The sequence below is a fragment of the Cervus canadensis genome, chromosome 7, assembly GCF_019320065.1.
Source record: "Cervus canadensis isolate Bull #8, Minnesota chromosome 7, ASM1932006v1, whole genome shotgun sequence".
NCBI classification, from domain to species: Eukaryota; Metazoa; Chordata; class Mammalia; order Artiodactyla; family Cervidae; genus Cervus; species Cervus canadensis.
In genome coordinates this window covers 6,181,799-6,203,327 of record NC_057392.1, presented here as the reverse complement: position 1 = coordinate 6,203,327, position 21,529 = coordinate 6,181,799, and the positions used below count along the sequence as shown (strand labels likewise).

Here is a 21,529-nt window from a genome sequence, read left to right as displayed (position 1 = left end):
ACACAGAAGACGGAGAAGCAATTCTAGCCGATTTTACAGATGAGGAAAACTTGGGGCAAGAGAGACTGAGTGACTTGCCCAGAACCTCACAGCTGATAGATCTGATAGATCACAGAGATGGAATTCACATTCATGTCAGTCTATCCCAGAGGGACTAAGGTGTCAGGAGCAAGGAGGAGAATAGAACAAGGAGATTGGGAATTTACAACGGGGCAGCTCTATACAAAGGGCATCTGAGAAAGCTGTTCAAGAGATACCATATGTCTTTCGGGAATATATGTAATCTCTTTATCACCTTATCTACAAAATGGTGATGAGACTTACCTTGAAGAAGCAGTTAGAGTTCAATGAATTAATATATAGGTTGCATCTAAATGGTGCCCAGTATTCTTTTCCTCCCTTCTCCATGCCTGACCCTTTTTCACATTTCCTTAATTGAGCCTCATCCAATGCCCTGTTCCCTTGAGATTGCAGTTCATTTGAAAATAAGCCCACAAATAGATACCATTTGTCTGAGCCTCAGGTTGCCTCTGGTGATCTCATGGGCCAGAGAAACCCAATGTGAGCCTAAGACCTGGGTGTTAAGCTTCAAACCAAAAGATGCTGGCCCCAAGCTCAGCTTCTCACACCAGAGTAGGATGACACCATCTCCTGTCAGAGATGTAAGCCTGAAGATTATCCACCATCTACCCTTCCGCTCAACAGGACAAAACTTGGCTTTATTTGAGGTTCATCCCAGGGGCTCAGCTCCTTCATCCCCTGTGCCCTCCCTTCATTGTCCTCCTGTCCTCCTGACTCTCCTCTTTATCAGGATTCTCTACCACTTCCCACCCCATATCCCCGCAGAGGGGAAGGTGATGGGGGCACAGGGATGCAGAAGTCAGGTACAAAAACAGTGCAGACAGTTAGATGGGGGTGGAAAGGATTTCCTCAACACTTAGCTCCATCATGATCTGCAGGCTTTGCTGAAGCCCCTTCCCTGGCTAGCTTGGGTTTCCTCAACTATAAATTTAAGAAATCATGACCCTTGGCTCAAGGGCTCTTCTGTATGATTTAGGAAGACCACAAGAGGCTCTATGTGTGGAAGTGTTTTGCAAAATTTAAATCATCAGGCAAATAATGTTGTGACCAAAATTGATAAAATAGATACTATCATACAAATGGGTCAGACACATACACACACTGAAATCCATACAGTTGGGTAAGGCTGTGTGGCTTAAGCACCATGTCCTTGATTTTGGAGGCTAAGACTGGGACCAACGGGAGACAGTGAGGGGGGGTGGGAAGAGCACAGTCTAGGGGGCCGAGAAACCAGGTCTCAGTCCCAGTTCAGCTCCAACCCAGTCTTCAACCTTGAGAAAGTTACTCCTGCCTGACTGGGCTTCCCCCAAGTGTAAAGGGCACAATAATGCCTTCTTGTAAGGATGAGATGAAAGGTTATGGGCCCCGTACCATGCTCAGAACCACACGTGACAGGGCTTAATGAACAGCAGCTCTTTTTAGTTCCCTTTATTTCAATTCTTAAGATCACAATGGAACATTTTGCCCCCAACCCCAGTAATTAGAATTCCACTAATTCCAGTGGGTGTGACCCCAGGACTGTGGCTGTTGAGTCAGCACAGATCTGCCAAGTGCACCTCTGTGCCCCCAGAGAGGCTTCCTGGGGCTCTCCTGCTCTGTGAATAGTGACCTGTTGGGACACCACTGACACAGTCGGTCCTTAAGGTGCAACAGATGGCTCTGAACAGGATGCTGATTTACCTACTCAGTGACTTCTTTATTTGGCCACACTGTGAAGCCTGCATGTGGCACCGGGACTGAACGCTAGCCCACTGCAGAGGAAGTGCAGAGTCTTAACCACTAGACCACCAGGGAAGTCCCTCCATGACTTTTTAATTCACTTAAAGACCTGCTGGATAAATGTGCTCACCCGAAAACCCAGCTCCCCGGGCTCCATGTGAGCCTGGGGGGAAATGAGCCCCAGGGTTTCTGGGTCCATAATCTCAATCCTCAGGGGGAGGGGTGAGTGGACTGCACTCACCGCAAGCAGCGCTCAGCCACAATAATAGTCACCGCTGACCGAGCACTTCTTGTGTGCCATGCCCTGTGTGTGGCTGAGGCAGGTACTCATGTACCCACTCACTCTGCATCACACCCTGAAAGCTGTGTTTTTCCCATTTTGCAGATGAGGACTTGGAGGCTGAGACTCTTGCCAGCCAGCTAGTAATACCCAGGACCAGCCTGCAAACCCAGTCCTGTCTGCCTGCAGACACAGGACCCCTGCTCATTCAGCTGCAGTGTCTCAAAGCAAAGGAGGACACTGGCCTCCTGGGAGACCATTGGAGGAAAGCTATCTTGGGGACAGTCCCATAGTTAGAAGCCTTTCCTCGTGTTATAAGAAAGCATGTTGTTGGACAGTAGGGAACCATGAGAGAGGACAGTGGCTTGCCAGGTAATGGTGGGGAGGGTGCCAATCCTGCCACACAAGCCTACAGTTGATGCCTGCCTTTGCTCAGGAGAGCAGGGCATCTCTAGGCCTTCTTGGATGACCCCTTGGACCCTGAGAAGGGGGGACTTGCCCAAGGACATCCAAATGCTGAGAGGTGGAATCAGGGCTGGTATAGGTCTCCTGACTCAGTGCCCCAGCCCACCACCCCATCTCTCCATGGGCCTGGGTCTGCCCCAAAGCCACATGTAGTCAGCCAACTCCTTCTTCCATGGATAGTTCTTTTAAATATTTGCAGGCAACTTGAATTTCACCCTGAAGGGAGTCAACAGAGGATGGGGCTTGGGAGGGCTGCTCCAAAGCCAGAAAGATCTGGGTTCAAATCCGGGTTCCATCACATCTTGACTCAGGGACATTGGGCAGGTCACTTACCTCTTTGAGTCCTTGGATATGGTGTCTGCAAGAGACTAAGAACAGCACTTGTCTGAGAGGGTGGTCCCAAGGCAGAGCTGTGCCCAGCTTGCAGGAGCATCTCCATGTGAACCACGAAGGAGATGAAGAAACAGAGGCCTCTAAAGTGGGCTTAGGAGTCAGGCCAGCTAGTCGGTGCCATTTGCTGGGATGTGCTCTCAGGCAGGTCATTTCACATCTCAGCCTCAGTTATACCATCGGTGAAGTGGCCCTCCTCCTCTTGGAGGGCCTGCTCCCTTTCTCAGCTGATGCCAGGCAGACTGATAGTACATATAAAAGGCCCAGTCAAGAGTTTACTAAGTGGTGGTTTCCTTCTTGCTCTGCATTACTGGAAAGCATCATCAGCCTAGACACTGGTATTTGTCATCTGAACATCAACCAGACACTTGGTTCTCATGATGAATGTGACCACAGTCAGCCACTCACCTCTCCCTGCCACTCTCATCCTCATCTCTAATGGGGGCAGAATAATGCCAGCAACCCCTCTCTGCAACTTCATCATGTGGCTCTTGGTGGACTGAGCAACAGACTGGAGAGCTAGGAGTCTACCCTGGACTCACAGAGTGAAGTGTGTAATGACCCTGGAGATGCCAGGACAGTGGCCTAGAGCGCTAACTCTGTTCTAACCACGCAGAGGGGTGGCTGAGGTCCCAGTACAAAAGAGATGCTTTCAATGCTTCCATTCAAGGCTTCCCTAGTAGCTCAATGCTTCCCATTCAACACAGGGAACTTCCCCCAGGGCCCACCCTGAGCCAGGTGGGCAGGGCACCCTGGGGCTGGGAGCTGGAAGAGGGATGAGAGAAAGCAGGTGACCAGATCCTGAATATATGATTCCAATCCAGGGAAGTCAGAGCGGGGACTGGGGCCCCCCCTGATATTTGTCATCTGAACATCAACCAGACACTTGGTTCTCATGATGAATGTGACCACAGCCAGCCACTCACCTCTCCTTGCCACTCTCATCCTCATCTCTAATGGGGGCAGAATAATGCCAGGGAAGTCAGAGCAGGGGTGCCTAAGCCTTTGGAAAGGGATGAAATGGCACTGAAGCTGTATTGAGGGGCCAGTCCAATTTTCCAGGTGCCCCGAGGGGGTAGGGATGGACTCTGTGATGGGAAGAGGCAGGGAGGAGTGCTCCCGCAGACTCTGGTCCTTCAGTACTGCACCTGCCAGCCATGGGTTCTTGTCTGTGTCCAACTCAACATTTCTCGCTCTGTGAATGAGCGGAGACAAGAGTTTCAGTTGCAGATAAGAGTGCTGAGAAAACTCGGCACATGTGGATGAACCACTGGGTATTTTCCTGTTTGTTTTCATGACAGATGAGGTTAGATTTCCAAAGTGCACAGTGAATGAAGTAGACAGAACTTTCCAGGGAGAGTCTGTTGGGCTGTGGGTGTACCAACCAGACTTCACTGGACCCCAAAGGAGCATGGTGGGCCTCAGTAGGTGGGAGGAGTTTCCCTTCCCCTGCCCTTCCCATGGAACTGAGTCAGCCGCCGAGGTCTAGGGGCCTTCAGAGCATCCACAGTTGGGGTCCTCAGTCAGGAGGCTGGTCGCCCTGGTCGGGAGGGCAGGGCAAGGCATGGGCACATGGGCCCAGAGCAATGTGGAAGCTCAAGGGGTCTGGGGGTCTTGGAGCTCCCCTCTCAGATTGTGGGCCAATGTGGGGTATCTGTCTGGGGCTGTAGAAACTAGTACACTCTGAGGATGACGAATTTCTGATAACCTGGTTGATGGAAATTAGTATCTAGACTGCAATGTGACCTCATTTTCAGCCTGTCTAAGACACATGGGTTGTTCAGCCTTGTTTCAGTGATGAGTCATTTGTGGGAAGCCAGAAGCCCCTCTCTCTCTCCCAGTGCTGGGTCTGTCTCTGACCCAAGACTCTGCATGCCTGGGTGACAGCAGCCAGTGGCACTTGGCAACACCCGTTGGCAAGGAGCACAGCAGAGCTCATCTACCCACTGAGGTCTGGCGAATGGCAGCCACATGTGGACCGACTCGCCCACCTTCTTCCAGGCTCCAGGCCCAGAAGCAAACAGTGACGGCATGTCACTCCCTGCCAACCTCCAAGGCTTTTGCTCTTCAGGCTCTCAGCCCCCCATGAATTTGTAACACCCTTCATGACTGAATGCAAGACAAAGCACCCCATGCCTAGTGTGTGGGCAGCACTCAGACCTGCCAACAGGAGCTCGGTGGCAAAGGGAAGTGGCAGGTTGTCTGTCTGCCCAAGTGGCCAAGGGAGGGATGGTTTTCAAGCAGCATTTAAAAGTTCTGTATGATAAGTAGCAATTGGATCACTGCAACTTTTTGATATAAATATATTTTAAATTATAAAGTGTTTCCTGCTCATTTGAAAAGAAATTTTTTAATATATATATATTTATATTTTATTTATTTATTTATGGCTGTGCTGAGTCTTGTTTGCTGAGCGGGCTTTTTTTCTAGTTGCAGTGAGTGGAGGCTCCTTTTTGTCGCAGTGTACAGTCTTCTCTTTATGGTGGCTTCATTTGTGGAGTGCAGGCTCTAGGGTGCGCCAGCTTCAGTAGTTGCAGCTCACGGCCTCTAGAGCTGTGGCACATGGGCTCAATTGCTCCATGGCATGTGGGATCTTCCTGGACCAGGGAAGGGACTTGGTTCTCTTACATTGGCAGGCAGGTTCCTTACCATTAACACCACCTGGGAAGCCCTTGAAAAGAAATTTTTAAAGATAATAATTACAATAAAAGTTTCCCATGATCTAATGAATGCAGTATTATCAATATTATAGTATTCATTTCTCCCTTCATACATAGTCATTTGAACTTTGGGTGTTTCCTACTTAACTTAGTGCCATACATATTATCCCACTTCATGAAACCATACCACCCTCTCATCAGCTGCATAACATTCTTTCAAAGAAGGTCAAGTGTGCCTGATGGGGTTCTTGCAGTCAAATGGGGCAACGTGATTGGCCAGCTTTAGCTCGGTTTTGCTTTTCTGTGTATCGGTGAATATCTATGCAAAAATCTTTGTCTGCATTTTGGATTACTTTCTCGGGAGTATTATCACCTGGGCCAAAGCATATGGTCATTTTGAGGCTCAAGATATGTTTTTCCAAGCATCAGTCTAATCATCTGTGATGACTCCCACTGCCCATCCACGTGAGGGACACCTCTCCCCACTCCTGGGCACTTGGACTCTGGTTTCCAGTGTATTTGATGGACTCTGCAGCTTTGTGCCATATTTTCCAAAGAGATGATAATTTGGTTCCAATTTTAGAAAGTCACTCAGTGAAATGAAAAACACTGCAGTCCTCTAATATCACCTGGAGTTGTGGTCCTTTTGTTTAAAAAAATAAATTCTGCAACCATGTGCCACTCAATCTATCGATTAAAGAGATTTAAGTGACCGGAATCTGAAAAGTTTACATAAGCCATCTTTACAAAAAGACTGAAAGTGTGTGCTTGAAAAACCATATTCTTGCATTGTAAATGCTTTTCAAGGCTATAAAAGTAAAGATTCTAGAAGAATAGCTACTCCATCTTGTACCAATAATGCATTCATCCCAAGATAAGAAAATTGCCTGGAAAATGCTCATGTTTATCGGACATAAGAGAGAAGAGTTTCTATAAATCCTAGAGAAAGTGCCCTGGTTGGTTGAGTTAATTATTGTCCCCTTGGGAGACTTGTCTTCCAGAATGGCTGCTCTTAAATTGCCTGGTTTCTGTACCTTTCCAGCATCAATTCTACTGGACATGTTTCGGCATGTAAGCTGAGAATCTCTAGGAATGAAAAGGGTGGGGAGTAAGGGTAGCCAAATTTGGTGTGGGGCCCTGGTTTTTGAAAACCACACGATTCACTTCGATGACAGCACTGACAATCCCAGAGAGTGTGGAGTCAAGGTGAAAGGGGGAGGACCCAAGCTTTAAAGAAGTGGTGCTCACATCAGCAAGCTCAGAGGCTTGTTGGAAAACTAAGGTGCTCCCAAGGGCATCAGAGAACCAGTGAATGGATTCCCTTCTAGCATACAAACAGCCAGGGGCTGACCAGATCGGGGTGCAGTGCCAAGGGGGCCTGTGTCAGGCATGGAAGCAGAACAGACCTTGCCCAAGGGCTGTGGGCCGATCTGTAGAAGCAGCGCACAGAGTGAACCCTAAACCCAGTCCAGCAGAACAGCAGCAACATCCTCAATTCAGAGAGGCTGGAGGGAGCAGGAGAATCCAAAAATAAAGACAGCAAGAAGAAAGTCTGACCAGAGTGAAGGGCCTGGAGAATTCCCAGAACCCAGAACGTGAGCAGATACCTTCCACAAAGCAGCCATATCATTCATTCCCCAGATATTTAGTGAGAACCAGCCATGTTCCAGGAACCGCACCAACCACTGGAGATTTCAAATCTATGCAAAAGAGACAGACCCACTTTTATGGAACTCATGATTGGTAGATGGAGATGGAGGTGAGGGGTGAGAGTTTCAGGTGGAAAACAATCACAGAAGTAAATAAACAGCTTAGTCTACTGTTCACAACCAGTCATGTGGCCAACCCCAAAATCACCAGGGAGGGTGTCAATGAAAACAGTCAATAAACAATCAATAATAAGAATAGAAAAGAGTTTTATTTGAATCAAACTGAAGTCTAAGCCAGAAGCCAGCTTCCTAGATTACTCTGAGAAACTGCTCCAGAGAAGCAGAGTTTTCATCACAGTTTTGTATCTTGTCAAAACAAAGAATATTAAACAAGTCATGGTTACATTTCTTTAAGGTTTCAAAAATAAAAAAAAAAAAACCAGACCAGCACATACACAGCGAGTCAGTATGGCTTTGGCACCTGGGAAGGAAGTCTTATCATCAGAAGAGTACCAGCATTGGTGTACCAGGTAGAGGGGCACTTAATCCTTATTGTTAACATGGACATTGTCTGCTTCTGGCCAGTGTGCCCTTTTCTTTCATAATTAAAGCAGATGTATACTGTGTGTTTGATAGGCCACAAACAGGCTATTTTAGTTAGCATAAACTTCAAGTTACATCACGTGTAAACCAAAGTGACTTCCCTATATCTCAATATATAAAAAAGTGTTTTATCAATCACATGGCCTCACAGCTGGAAGTGGCTCTCTCTCCACTGAGAGCCCTGATCTTGCATCTGCAGTTCTTCTGGAATCGGAACCCACACAATGTGAAGAAAGAAAAGAATACTTGTTCTAAGCTCCTTCGGTATGAAGTCCTACTCTGCTGGGTCAGCTTTCAGGCAGCAAACAGATCTCCCTGTGGGCATCCTGCATAGGGAGCAGAAATCCCTTCTCAGGCCCCTCCCCGACTATTGGCAGTCATGAATGTGTGAGAGATGGAGTGGGAGTTTAACGCCCAATGTTGTTTTGGCTGAAGCTCTAATACTTTGGCCACCTGATGCGATGAGCTGACTCAGTGGAAAAGACCCTGATGCTGGGAAAGATTGAAGGCAGGAGGAGAAGGGAACATCAGAGGATGAGGTGGTTGGATGGCATCACTGACTCAGTGGACATGAGTGTGAGCAAGGCCTTCACTGGAAGATGGTGATGGACAGGGAAGCCTGATGTGCTGAAGTCTATGGGGTTGCAAACAGTTGGACACAACTTAGCAACTAAATAGCAAATTGTTTGGGCTGGTCATTTCCAAGTCTATCTCTGCATCCAGATCACTTTGCGGAGGGGGGTTGGTTAAAATGACAGATTCCAGGGCTTCCTCCTCAAAACCTTCTACCGGGATCTCCCAAGGTGAGACCCAAAAGGGTGTCTTGAGAACTTTTATAGGTGATTCTCCTGAAGCCAACCCTGACCCTGAATCTGTGTATAGACAAGAATTTGGGGAGCACAGTGTGAGCTCCATGTAGATGAAATAAATTGCAAGGCATGTGAATTGAGGAGGAGAGAGCACAGTCTAGGTTGGAGCAATCACGGAAGATTTCCTGGAAGAATAATTGGATATATTGTGGTTAGGCAATGTTAACCATTGTAGGTTAGAAGGCCAAAAAGAGAGGTAAAGTAGGAAGTTGTTGCAGTGATTGGTCCAGGTGAGAAGCAATGATGGCTATAAAACTGGAGTGGACTAGGACATGGAAGCAACCTAGATGTCCATCGACAGATGAATGGATAAGAAAGTTGTGGTACATGTACATAATGGAATATTACTCAGCTATTAAAAAGAACACATTTGAGTCCATTCTAATGAGGTGGATGAAACTGGAGCCTATTATACAGAGTGAAGTAAGTCAGAAAGAAAAACATCAATACAGTATATTAATGCACATATATGGAGTTTAGAAAGATGGTAACGATGACCCTATATGCAAGACAGCAAAAGAGACACAGATGTAAAGAACAGACTTCTGGGCTCTGTGGGAGAAAGTGAGGGTGGGATGATTTGAGAGAATAGCACTGAAACATCTATATTACCATTTGTGAAATAGATGACCAGTCTAAGTTTGATGGGTGAAACAGAGCACTCAAAGCCGGTGCACTGGGACAACCCAGAGAGATGGGATGGGGAGGGAAGTGGGTGGGGGTTTCAGGATGGGGGCACGTGTATACCCTTGGCTGATTCACATCAATGAATGGCAAAAATCACACAATATTGTAAAATAATTAGCCTCCAATTAAGATAAATAAATTAATTTTTAAAAAAGAATTAAAAAAAAAACCTGGAATGGAAACAGTTTGATCTCAGGAGTCATCTAAAATTCAGAAGCAGAAGGGCATTAGTAGCCCTGTAGATGTATAGAGTAAAATGTTACAGTCCTCTGAAGTATTGCCTTCTAGATTTGAAGTCTTTGGATGTAAATTTTAGAAAATAGATAGGATATTATCTAGAGTAATGCTTCTGGATTGAATCTAAGCTCATGCTGCTTACTACCAGACAGGTCAATAAATCAAGGGACAAGTTGCTGGGGCAAGGAATAGCGACTTTATCAGAAAGTCAGCAGACCAAGAAGATGGTCGACTGGTGTCCCAAACAACTATTTTATCAGAGTTAGAATTCAGACTGCTGTTATACTAAAAGGAGAAGGGGATGTGGTTGGTTGTTGCAAACATCTTGTGTTGGAATCCTTTGTTCTTCCAACTATCCATGTAGGTCAGGTCATGATACTTCTACAGACCTCCAATAAGACAAATGTTGTTCTCTGTTCTGCAACTTCTTACCTTTATATAAGTGGAAAACTTTTATACTCTTAAAGGTTAGAGCATTGAGAGTAGGTTATCATGTATATTTCACAGTATAAGCAACATTCTTGTAGTCAAAAAATAATAAAAGAAACAGATCTAATAGACAGTCAGGTTTGTTCTTCCCTATTGTACTTCTCAAATCACCTATGGTGAAGGATTGGTTTTTTTCCCAATCATCATGAACCTTAATTTTGTAAAAACAGTAAGAGACAAATTTCTAGAAAAAATGAAATAAATAGCAAAGACATTCAAAATACAAGCCAATTTTTAAAGTATTATTAGATTCGATAAACAAAATCACCCTGTCAAATTGCTATAAAAATTTTTTTAAATGTTACCCTGGATTTCTATAGAAGACCTATAACAAGCAACTCCAAGGCCACTCCCATCTATAGACCACAGTGAGTAGCATTCTCCCAGAATCTATTGTTTCCTTTGCCCTCCACAAAATCAGAAATGGTTTAGGCTTGGGATTCCCAAATGGCTCAGTGGTAAAGAATCTGCCTGGCAAAGCAGGAGACCCTAGAGATGTGGGTTTGATTCCTGGGTCAGGAAGATCCCCTGGAGTAGGAAATGGCAACCCACTCTACTATTCTTGCCTGAGAAATCCCCTGGACAGGGGAGCCTGGTGGGCTACAGTCCATGGGATTGCAAAGAGTTGGACACAAATGAGCATGCACATGCAACATGCAAATCTTTTCAATTTAATCTGATCATAAGCCATCTTTACATGATCCTTACTTAACTCATGGTACGTTCTCCTGGTTGACAATAACAGGTCAGGGAAAAGGGTATGATAGAAGCCCCAGACTTTGTCAAAAAGCCATTGGGCAGGAAACTATCTGCAGTTGCTCAGATGCTTCCAGAATAAGACCTGAAAGTGTCCACCCACATGCCTGACTTTGAAATTGCCCATGTGACGATGTGAGGGTTTTCTCAGACTGTGAAGTTGGTAATCAAGGTGGTGATTTGGGGTGAAATTAAACCCCTTCTGTTATCAGGAAATTAAAGAGAACTTCACAGGCAGGACAAAATTTGAGGACAAATTGCTGGTTGTCTCATTTGACATTTACTGAGACATCTTGGGGGACCAAAAAGGTTTCAAATACATGAGGGTTTCCAAAATTGGAGTCGCATGTAAGTGCAGTTTCATCATCATACACACTCGTCCACAGACACTCAGGCTGAAGTGTATGTATTGTGTACACACAAACGCATGCACACATGCACACGCACACACACACACACAGCAGCTACATCTAGGACCCTTCCCATTGTAAAGTCTGGCAGTCTAGCTTCCCTGCATTAGGCAGCCAAATTAGAATGTATGTGTGTGTGAGTGTGTATGTCAGTGTGTGTGTTTTGATTTTCATATGTCTAATCATTCACTCATTTCTTAGATATTTATTGAGCACCAGTTATGTGCCAAGCCCTGCAGAGTGATGTACAGGTTATGCTCCAGTACATTGAATAGATGATACATGAGTCAATAATTCTCAGTTGGGAAGACCAGGCAGGAGGTGGGTGGAGGTAGGGGTCATCACCAAGATGAGACCCAGACAACCTCCTTTACCAAGTCACATGTGATTTGGGGCCTGGAGAAAGAGAAGGACCAGCCCCAGGGGTGGGAGGGACTGAGCACCAGGCAAAGGGCTGCTCTGAGCTGTACCCCCTGATCTAAACCGTGGCTATCTTTTTCTCTCCCTCCTTCTTTTTTGTAGTTAATTAAGATCTCTCTTTTTAGTAAGAATTAAAAGGTAATAAAATGCTCTTGTGAAGAAAGTATAGTAAATGGAAAGGGGTCAGTAATGAAAGAAGGGAGAGGATTCCTTATATTTGTAATTGCGTTCAGAGAGTTTGTGTTTTCTTTCTTTTGAAAGTGTGCCTGTGTGTAATTGTTTTTAATTGGGGAAGGGCAAATCACATAATTTAATGCTTAAAAAGAGATGTATGTCTTATGTATTGGGCCCAAGCTAAGTAGTTTGCATTTATCATCTGATATAAACCCTTTCAACAGCTCTGAAATAGGTGATAATATCACCAGTGTTTGCATGAGTAAACTTAGGCGAGAAAGGAACTGACTAGCCCCCCAGTACATGGTACCAATAGGTAGACCTAGGACTTACACCTGAGTCTGACCCCAAAGCCTGGGCTCCTCTCTTTGGGATAGTTAATTAATATTCCCATTCTACAGATGAAGAAACTGAGGCTCAGAAACATTATGGTTATTCAGCTAGAAAGGCAGCTATTGGGGTCAAAATGATTTTCAAGACAGTGACAGCAGAGCATTACACCAAGCATGGGGCCTTTCTGTACAGGAAGCTGGCCTTGGAGCCAGGACTGGATGCCCAGCTTCTGACTCCTTCCAACTAAGTGTCCCATCCCGTGCTTATAGACCCACAGCAGCAGTAGAGAAAATGTTAAAAGAAAATGAGCTCAGAAAAGCCAGCAATCCTTTTGGAGGTTGAGTTTTGGAGTCCTGCAGGCCTGGCACAAGTCCCGGCTTTACCACATGTATGATCTAGCCTAATCTCCACACCAGTTCCATGAGGTATAGTTGTAAATTCTCCCCATTTTACAGACAAAGGGTGTCTTACACAAGGTGCAGTAGCTGGCAGGCAGAGGAGGCAGGCATCTGACTCCTCCTCTCTCATGTCTATACTCGGTTGTCTAAGCATCACCATGGCTCTAACCAAAGTCAGGCTGGGATTCTGAGGACCTCACTCCAGGAGCCCGGGGGGGAGAGGAGACATGAGGAGAGTCTCAGAAGCTGACTCTTGTCACTCTTTTACCAAAAAGCTCGCTTCCTGGCCCAACACTCGAGTCCCTTGTAATCTGGCCCCAAAGTTGCTTTCTGGCCCATCTCACACCCGGCCTCCTAGATGCCCACTCCTGGCCTTACACTTGTCTACACTTGCTGAGTCCTGCCGGGCGGCTGAGTGGGGCGCACCTTTCAGACCATTTTCCGTCTAAGTAGACTGCTTGTTGTGCAGCCCCAAGGCCGCGGTGGTGACACCCTTGAATTCTCTCTGCCCACTGTGTGCCCCGTATCCTGCAGTGCTGGGTTAACCATGCCTTCTACTGCCTGCATCCTGATGCTTTGACAACTGGGGCCTGGCTGAGCCTGGAGGGACTGCCCCCTCAGTCAGCTCATTCCTAGAGAGAATGAACAACTTACCCTTTTGCTTTTCAGGCACTGATCAACCAACCCAGAACCTACATCCCACCCACCTCTTTTATCAGGGTCTCACACTCCAGCCAACGTTTACCTGCACTAATCACCCCAGGGCCAGATACCAGACAGCTAGAGACAGCTCCATGCCCCAGAGGCCACTGAAATTATACAAACTAGGTGATTCTAAGGCTGCTTACCTTGCCTGACCTCTTCCTTCCATGCAAACCATAACACAGGCTCTTGCCCATGGTTTTCTCCTCTCCCTCTGTCTCCTAACTATCGGTGATTCTCCATGCATCCCCAGGGTGGGGGACCCCCCCCCCATTTGGGACTTGTGAGTATAACAAACTCTCTTTTCAGTGGCAATTATATCCTGATCTGTTGGCCTTATCACACTTAAGTAATAATACAACCTATGCTAAAACAAAGTCCAGGTCACTTCTTCCAGGAAGCCTCCTTTGTTCACGCTAGTTGGTAAAACTTACCTCTTCTTGGTCTCTGGGGTCTGCTTTTTGTCCCTCTGTCTGCCTTAAAGCTGGCTGTGTGTCTGTCACTCCCCTTACCTGCTGTCAGTGCCTGCAAGTTAGGGCTCATGAGTTACACTTTTCTGTCTCTCATGCCTGGGGCTCTGCCTGGCCCATAGTAGGTGCTCAGTCAATGCATAGCATCAGAATAATGATAAGAATGATCAAGACTGATGATAGGAGTAGTAGCAGTAGCTCTCTGTTCCTGGTGCTTTGCATTTGTTGTTATTGTTGTTTTGTTGCTAAGTCGTCAGACTCTGCAACTCCATGGACTGCAGCCTGCCAGGCTCCTCTGTCCATGGGATTTCCCAAGCAAGAATACTGGAGTGGGTTGCCATGCCTCCTCCAGGTGATCTTCCCTACCCAGGGATAGAATCTGCATCTCCTGCCGGGCCAGCAAATTCTTTACCCCTGAGCCACCAGGGAAGCCCTGTGCTTTGCATACCTTTTCTCCAATTCCCAAGGTGGATTTATGTAATCACCATTCTTCAGATGTGAAAATGAAGCTCAGAGAGGTTCAGTGATTTACCCAGGGCCACACAGCCAAGTGTGGCAGAGTCATGCTTCAGACCTGAGTCTGTCCAACTGCAGAATTAACACTCTTGAATTTGGCTGAATTGAACTGAAGTTAATTTCCCTATTGTGTGACCCTGTCAGCGGTGAACCTCTGTGTGGCTTGATCTTGAGGTGGCAATCGGAGATATTTTAGTGTTCTAAACACCAGACCTAATCTAGCTGCTAAGTGACATTTCCAAAGCACAGTCTGGATTCTTCATACCCTCACTAAACACCCATTTATAGCTCTTCACTGGTCCTAAGATGAAACCCAAACCGCTTAGCCAGCATTTATCATCTGACCTCCACTTACCTCTCCAGCCTATCTCTACCTCTTCACTCACCCCCAGCTCAGGTGCACCGGATGCCAGTGAAGATAAAGATGTTAAGCATGTTACCGTTAAGCGTGTATACCTCCTGAGCTTCTCCCAGTAGGAAAGGAAGTCCCTGGGTGCCAAATCAAAGTCACCCATTCCTGGAAGAAAGACTTGAAAGATGCCAGGTGGTTGACACCCACAGAGACTGGCTAGGATATCAGCTGCCTGAACAGTCCCTAATCAGGACAACCCCTTCCCTATCTCTCCCCTTGCCCAGCATCCCCACATCCAGCCATTTATTTTGTATGAATGGAGCAATTTCCTGGACAACCTGATGCTTCTTCCTCTGCTAGGAGCTGAGACCAGGAAGAGCTGGAGGCCCTTGAACATGCACAGTTAAGGAAAAAGAAGCATCAGACACACCTGTGTCTTTCCCTTCTATCCTTCTGTGTCACTTCTGAGTGTAGAGTTGGAACGATGGACCAAGTGTCTTGAATTATAAGAGCCCATAAAGCCTATGCTTTCCAGAAGTCTCAGCTTAGCTTTTTTTCACCTCCAGGCATCTAATAAGAGAGTTCTAAGTAGTTAATCTTTTCCTAATGAGAAAATATATGTTCCCCAAATTCAGCATGAGTTATAATACATTCATCGCATTTCTAAATCTTTAATCCCTTGAGAGGGAATTTAATTCCTGAAGGCATTCCAGGGTAACCTTTCTAGGAATGCTTATGATGTCATTGAGCCTGAGCATTAAAACAATAGGTGGTCCACTTCTCTTCTCTTTATTTAAGAAAAATAATGAACAACAGTTCATTAACTAGTCTCTAGATCTTTCAAGAACCATTTCATGATTTTCTTTCCGAAAAGATTTAGTTTCCAAGTGGGATAGTTCAGAGAAGTTTAGGAAGCTTGTGAACCAAAGTGGGATGTTTCTATCATGAGGTGTCAGAGGGAAGGTCACTCTGTTGGGCCCTTAGCCTTCAATGCATACATCAAGCCCATGAGGAGGTATAAGTATCTCAGATCTACAGGTGAGGCCACAGAGGCCCAAAGATAACTGCTTCGCAAAGGTCACATCACCCGAATTTGGGTGAGATGAGATTCAAGCCCAGATTTCTTCAAGTCCTCGGTATCAAAGCAGTCCCTCGACCCCTACAAATGCCCCCAAGGTCAAGCATTGATGAAACTGACAATATTCCTTGATCCTTTACCATCATCATAAATTATCATTTAAAAAAAAAATTATCAGTGTAAATTGAATATTCAAAGCTAAATCCATAAAAATTGCCATTCTCAGTCCCAGCAAAACCTCAGAATCATAGAGGAGTTATTGTAAAAGAACTATATAGCTTTGAGCAAGTCACACCAACACTCAGCCACAGTTTTGCCATATGCACTATTAAGATAGTAACACCTACTCACTGGGTCGCTGGGAGGATTAAATGAAAGAACAGATGTCAAAGCACTTATCATCTTGTAGATGCTAATAATTGTATGTCCTCTTATTTCCTGCAGTAAATGTTATTGAATACATGATCAATTAACAGCATTAATACTATATCTGATGAATGTGTCCATTGTGTTTGAGGCTGAAATGATTCAGCATTTAATCTCCCCAGATCCTGGGTGGTAGGTGCTACTTTTATTCAGGCTCAAGGTGGGTAAGTTTACTTACCCACTTGAGTCCACTGTGGTTTACTCAGAGTCCACACAGGAAGTGAGAAGGCTGGAATCTGAATCCAGACACCCTGAATTTAGGGGTCATACTTTTAGTCATCCTGCCATCTACCCTCCAGAAAATGAAAATGAATAGATATTTCATGTGGCAAACACTGAGTTTGATGACTTGCCTTTTGCTCTCTTAAACCCCCACCCTTTCTTGGAAAATGAAAGATGTTTGTGTGAGCTTCCCACTATCTCAAGGATGCTACACTCAGAAAGCTTCATTGATTTCTTTTATGATATGGTTACAGTTTGCCTGCCCTCCATAAACCCTCAAAAACAAGCCTCATGAGATCACAAAAGCTACTGGCAGGTGTGATGTTCTTCAAGTTCTTTTCTGCCTGATTTCTCCTTGGAAAGGGCCTTGCCCCCATAACCAAAGGCAGAAAAAGGACTGAAAACTTTGGTAGGACTCTGTCGCTGCTGTTCAGTTCAGTTCAGTCACTCAGTTGTGTCCAACTTTTTGTGACCCCATGGACTGCAGCACGCCAGGCTTCCCTTCACCAACTCCCAAAGCTTGTTCAAACTCCTGTCCATCGAGTCAGTGATGCCATCCAAACATCTCATACTCTGTCATCCCCTTCTCCTCCTGCCTTCAGTCTTTCTCAGCATCAGGATCTTTCCCAATGAGTCAGTTCTTTGCATCAGATGGCCAAAGTACTGGAGTTTCAGCTTCAGCATCAGTCCTTCCAATGAATATTCAGGACTGATTTCCTTTAAGATTGACTGATTTGATCTCCTTACTGTCCAAGGGACTCTCAAGAGTTTTCTCCAACACCATAGTTCAAAAACATCAATTCTTCGGCACTCAGCTTTCTTTATGGTCCAACTCTCACATCCACACATGACTACTGTAAAAACCATAGCTTTGACTAGATGGACCTTTGTTGGCAAAATAATATCTCTGCTTTTTAATATGCTGTCTAGGTTTGTCATACCTTTTCTTCCAAGGAGCAAGCATCTTTTAACTTCATGGCTGCAGTCATCAACTGCAATGATTTTGGAGCCCAAGAAAATAAAGTCTGTCACTATTTCCATGGTTTCCCCATCTATTTGCCATGAAGTAATGGGACCGGATGCCATGATCTTAGTTTTCTGAATGTTGAGCTTTAAGCCAACTTTTTCACTCTACTCTTTCACTTTCATCAAGAGACTCTTTAGTTCTTCTTTGCTTTCTGCCATAAGGGTGGTGTTATCTGCATATCTGAGGTTATTGATATTTCTCCCAGCAATCTTGATTCCAATTTGTGCTTCATCCAGCCTGGCATTTCGCCTGATGTACTCTGCATATAAGTTACATAAGCAGGGTGACAACATAAAGCCTTGTTATTTATTTGGTCCAGAACTTACATGCCTTCTAAAATGACTTGAGCTGGAATTTCTCATCAGAGATAACCACTAACATATCTGGATGAGAAAGAAATGCCCACAGCTCCCACAGAACACCAATACCAGGGATGTCTTGGGCTTCTCTAACAGAAGAGGCTTCCAGAAGCAGATGTTGTGAGGAATCTCTCACCCACTAGCAGGAGAGACTCAAGAATTGGTGATGTCGGGCCATACCACGGGCATCCTGCACAGAACCATGTCTCTGATCTTTTTAAATTGCATCTCTAAAGAGAAGGATGACGCAGAGAGACAGGAGTGAGGAAGGGAAGAAGAGCAGCCTCCTCCTTGATACTATATCTTTTTACTGGGAAGAGATTTTTCCATTATCATTTCTGGGCCAATTGCCTTACTGAGAACAAAGAGAAGCAAACATGTGATGGCTTCTGTTGGAGTGGTTGTTTCTGTACGATGAGAATAGGGGCAGACAGGAGAAGTACGAGAGAAGTTACAAATAGGCTCTGGGTTCTGTCTGTGGCTCAAGAAAGGCTGCCAAGGCTGAAGTCAAGGTTAGGTCTCTGGGGCTCCCCAGATCCACCTGGAAAATATTTCCTGGGCTCGGAGCTTGGTGTGGAGGTGTGGAGAGATCAAAAACTCACAATTCCTCCTTTGAAGAGTTCCTAGTTACAAGAAGGGGAAGGCACACAAATGGATCAGTCCAGTGATATCCTACACGCTTCCTACCGCTGTCTAGTGAGTATCTGCCCTGTGCTAGGCATTGTGCAGCATAATGGGGATTCAGACTTACCATCAGCTTGGACTCTACTGTTGAGAATGCTGTGAGGGCACAGAGGAGGGTTTCTATCCAGACTGGAGATATCTTGAAAGTTATGTGGTAGAGGTAACAGACAGAAAGGAATAGGAAGGGAGCTCCATGCAGAAGAAATTGCATGACTGAATGCACAATGGTATGCAAAATTTTGAACCTAGGTTGAGACGAGCCTGGTCATGTGTGGACTGCTGCTTACAGCACTCTGATTTTCAGATATATCATACAAAAAGCCCTCCTGTCTGCCAGTGATTTGTCCTTTAGATTGACCTGGGGCCACATGGGCTATAGCAACTCCATAGTCTAATCCTCCAGGAGGTGATGGGCCATTCCAGACACAGCTCCTCGGGGCTCTGAAGAAAGACATATAATTGGGTATAATCTCTTTTACCTATAGTCATTGTCATCTAAACATCCTTTCAATGGGAAAGAAATCCAAGAGGGAGTGAATATATGTATATGTATGGCTGATTCACTTTGCTGTACAGTGGAAGCATTGTAAAGCAAGTATACTCCAATAAAGTTTCATTTAGAAACAAACAAACAAAAATCATCCCATAGCAAGTTTCCTGGTGATAAACCTCACAACGTGGTGTTAAATCTTTGCTCATGACTCCAAAAAATACATTAAAGGGTGGTTGGTTAACTTGGGGGTTCAGAGCTAAACCCAGATTGCTGGGTTATGTGGAATGTGCAGGGGGCATGAGCATCTCCTTTCCTCTCCGGGGAAGCAATAGCGAGGATTGGAGCCCTACTGCATGCCAGGCCCACATGGTTGCACCTAGTCCTCACCCCCACACTATGGTCCCCACTTCACTGATAAGATGCCTGAGGCTTGGAGACCTTCACTAGCCTGCCCAAGAACTTCCTGACCTGATGGAGTCAAGCCAAGATCGTTGCTGCCTCTACTTCAAACAAGCTTCTCTGAGGCTCCCCATGGGCTTTCATCCTTGACATTCAGGCGTCAGCTTGGACAGGAACTCTCTCCAGCTAAAGAAGTTCCTCTCTGTCACCACTTTTCCTTTCATAGCACTTACCCTCCGCAATAGGACAGCATGGCGTATTCATTGCTTGCCTCTCTCTCAGCTCCACAAGGCAGGAACCCTTTCTGACTCCTTCACTGCTGTATCTGTGTTGCTCCAAGCAGAGCTGAATACATAAGAAGCTCAAACACATACTTGCTCACTGAACAAAGCCATCTGTCCCTAAGCCCAGCAACTTTCATTCTGCTGGTTTCCTCAAGATGGCAGCCAGTGGCCAGTGGGCATTATCAGGGAACCCCTTGGTGGCTGATGAATGATCCTAAATGCAAGACTTTCTGAGTTTCCCAAGGGTGAGGCAGGCAGTCCATAGATTTTCATTTTTACCTTGGCATAAGGACACCATCCAGGGACTTCCCTGGTTGTTCAGTGGTTAAGACTGCCTTCCAATGCATGGGGTACACGTTCAATCCCTGATCCAGGAGCTAAACTCCCACATGCCTCCAGACAAAAAACCAAAACATAAAATAGAAGCAATATTGTAACAAATTCAACAAAGACCTTTAAAAAACAGTTCACATAAAAAACTTTTTTAAAAAAGAGATACCATCTAGCAATGTGACAAACCTTTGAGAGTCATATATAATGGTATCCACAACTCATGTTCCTTGATGATTCGACTTCTACCCACAAATCTGGCTCAGGCCTACATAGACTTCTCAGGCAGGCATCATTGTCAGCAAGTGCTGTTGCCAGTCACCATGAGCATGGCCTTGCCTAGGCTCTGACTCTCCACTATTGTTGTTTCAATCAGTTCTTGTGTATACTCACTCTCAGTGTTTATTTTTGTTGATTGCTCTTTTTTGTGTGGTGTCATTTTGATTGTGATTTTGTTCCTCTCCAACACTTTGATGTCTTCAAGTTATTTTTCCACTAAAATGCGGGGATAAGAACATCAGCCCTACTTAAGTCACAGTCCTGAAAGGGAATGAATCATTGTGCCTAACCCCAGGCCCTCATGGAATCCTGAATTACCTTGGTCTCTTATTTTGTTTGTTTGCTTGTGGCAAGGTGTATGCATTACTGAAAATCACCTTGCTGGGAAAAATGGGACGAGGGACTCAAGAGTCAAACACATCATCAGTGATGCATGAAAAGAGACAAAGGGGTTGAGAGCTCACCTGCCAAGGCAGGGGCACAGGTTTGATCCCTGGTCCTAGAAGATCCCACATGCCCCCACGGCAATAAGCCAGCACCGCAACCACTGAGCCAGAGTTCTAGAGCCTGTGCTCTGCAACAAGAGAAGCCACTGCGGTGAGATGCCTGCATATAGCAACTAGAGGGTAGACACCACCCCTTCACCACACCTAGAGAAAGCCCATGCACAGGAACAAAGGCCCAGCATAGTAAAAAATAATAATAAAATAAATTAAAAGGCAACCTTATTTGAAGAAAAGAGACAGAAAACAAACAAACAAACAAAAAACACCAGCACAGTTTTACACAGGTTAAATGGTTACGAAATATATAAGGACTACAGTAAATGCGGTACCTTACCTTGAAGAGACCTGAGGTTTGCTCGTGGTGGTGGATATAGGAAGGGTTGAAGCTGATGCACTATTGTGAAGAGGGTTTTCCGAATGACACAGAAAGCTGTGACTGCGTTGCGGGCAGATGTGGCTCAGCACACATGGTGAGTGGAGTAGCTGGTAGATGTTTTGAGGTCTGTACATGGGCCTGTTTTATGCCTTCCTACGTGGCTTAGCTCAGCTAGGCATGGATTTCTGAATTCATCTAGCATTTCTTGGGGACAAAATCTTGCATAAACAAATGTGAAATCCCTGTTATCCTTGAATCATTTCCCAATGTATCAATTGTGGTGGTGGTTTAGTCACTAAGTCATATCCAACTCTTGCGAACCCAAGGACTGAAGCCTGCTAGGCCTATCCTTTGTCCATGGGATTCTCCAGGCAAGAAGACTGAGGTGGGTTGCCATTTCCTTCTC

The 21,529-nt window shown here is 45.5% G+C and overlaps 1 protein-coding gene across 1 annotated transcript in view; it reads left to right on the top strand.

The window, feature by feature from the left end:
- The window catches only part of CLSTN2 (calsyntenin 2), a 175,319-nt gene that overhangs the window by 24,679 nt on the left and 129,111 nt on the right, over window positions 1-21,529 (top strand). The gene's annotated exons all lie outside the window — the stretch shown is intronic.